General features: G+C 39.7%; 1 protein-coding gene across 3 annotated transcripts in view; it reads right to left on the bottom strand.

Annotated features, from left to right (window-relative positions):
* The window catches only part of MAPKAPK3 (MAPK activated protein kinase 3), a 102,485-nt gene that overhangs the window by 18,469 nt on the left and 81,797 nt on the right, over window positions 1-2,219 (bottom strand). The gene's annotated exons all lie outside the window — the stretch shown is intronic.

The raw sequence follows: 2,219 nt of genomic DNA, 5'->3' as shown, positions 1-2,219 counted from the left end.
AATCTCCAAGGAAGCACTGATTTTGTTCTCAAAATGAGAACAACACAACACCCTTCTGCTTGAATTATTTAACACTAAAGCATCAGTCTGCAGCTAAGGGATAAAAMCAGGGCAGGCACAGGTAGAGGGTCATCTGTAAACCTTTCACTTTTCTGCTCTTATTTTAAATCCAGCTTAGGCTGTTTGAAGTTAAACCTGTTTGGAGGCTTCATTGAAACAAACTGTCATCCCAGTTCCTGCAGAGCTGTCCAAGCTRCTACCACAGCTGGCATTCCCTGGCCTCCCTTACGGGGGCTCAGCCAGCCAGCCAGCCCCAAAGGTGGGATTTTCCTAGCTAATAATAGGAACAGCAGAGCAGCACAATTTTCCAACACTCCTGCAGGTGGTATCGAATCCTTTCGCTCACCCTGCTGAGTGTCATGGTTTCACTGCCTGCACCGAAGGACCCTTTCCTATCCACTTCTCCACTCTTGCAGTCTCCACTCAGGTAATCCCTGGAAATGGCAAAAGCTACAGCAGATCTTTGGGACCTTGCCAGCACAAGTGACAGTGCAGAACACTCGGGGAGGATTCTCTGCACATGGAGTCAGAGCCACGCTGAAACAAACTTCCTGCTGACACATGTGGCTTTACATTCCTTAAGCACATGTTTTAAAGGGAAAACAGGAAAAAAAGAGTAGAACAAACAAAGATAAAAAGAACAAGTTAAGAGAGAGATGTACTTTTTTTTCTGAGAGTTTGAGCACTGGACATACAGCAAATCTGCTGAAGAACTTCACTGAGTCCTGCTGCTCCATCCCTAGAGAGCACACACCACATAAATATTATTTTGCTTCAAGCCTCTCGCCTGCCGTGAATCAACCAGGTCTCTCAAAAATAACTTTGATCTGGTTTCTGAATTTTATTTAGTGTAGCAGTACTCGAGTCACCACCAGGCACTTGCTATGACTCTATAACCTAAGGTAAATAAATGAGACATAGCGCTATTAATGCTCTAATTACACATGCAACTAGCCATTCACTCTGCAAAGGTCAGCTGTCTTTGTTCATAAATGTTAGTGGAGATACAGTGAACGAAACTGAAATGGCAGATCTGGGGGTCAGGAAACATTTCAAAGGTATCCCCTTGCACATGTGAAGTAGGAATAAAAGGAAGCACAAAAATAAGCAAAAATGCCCACAAAGAAGAGTGACTTTCCTGATACTCTGATAACCTTACATGAATGCATATGAACTGCAATGCCAAACATATGTAACGGTATATTCAATACCATGGGGTATATATAGATTTTTAGAAAAATACATAGCATGTTTTTTATTTAACCATAATATTACTTTGTATTTTAATACAGTTCTGCTGTGTGGATGGAAAAATAATTCCTACTGGCACTGTAAGATTCCAGCTATTCTCAGCTGTGGCAGGCTACAAACCAGCTGCATGTGGCTTCTGTTGTATTCAAAACACTGCAAATGAATTTTAAAAGAAAWATAAATCACCAACAGCTACTAACATGCTGCTACCAGACAAGAACATCCTCAAACACTTATTTATACAAGAAGRCCTGGAAATCAGCTCATCTCTACCTTTTCCTGATGACAATTTCTATCACAAAAAACGTTGTTTAGCTAGCATTGACAACTGCATTCAACACCTGCATTCAGCATTCAGCAGCTGGGGAGACCTTCTGTAAAGCCCTTTCCAAAACCCAGACATGCTAATCTGTGATTAAAATAAAATAAAATAATCTCTAGCTCTGCCACTATTTTTACTCCTCCTAAACTTCCAAATTGATTAAATGGAAATTGAAAACTCCAGCTGAAATTTATTATACTTCTTACTTTGTAATTTCACTCAAGTGTCTGATATGAGGTTTGCCTTTGAAAGGGAAAAGAAAAAGAGAAAAAAAAAAGAAAAAAAAAGAGGAAAAAAAAAAAAAAAAAAAAAAAAAAAAAAAAGAAAAAGAGGGGAAAAGAGGGGGGAAAAAAAAAAAAAAAAGGAAAAAAAAGACAAAAAAAAAAATTCTCTAAAGGAAAGTGGCTCTTTAGGGCTTTTATTTTAGGGGAAAACGCTGAGGAATGTTCAGAGCTCCCGGCAAGCGCCTTCCCTTCCTTCAGCTGTTAACTGTGAATGTAGAAATGGGGGAAAAAAAACACAAAACACAACTTTGGGTTCCAGGGAATCGAAAATCCAGGTGGCCATCGAGTTTTCAGGCTTTTCC

The sequence above is a fragment of the Malurus melanocephalus genome, unplaced genomic scaffold (genome assembly GCF_030028575.1).
Source record: "Malurus melanocephalus ecotype Western Australia unplaced genomic scaffold, MMel_1.1 scaffold_87, whole genome shotgun sequence".
Lineage (NCBI taxonomy): Eukaryota > Metazoa > Chordata > Aves > Passeriformes > Maluridae > Malurus > Malurus melanocephalus.
Note: the sequence above shows the minus strand (reverse complement) of the source record. Positions and strands in the feature narration are given on the sequence as shown.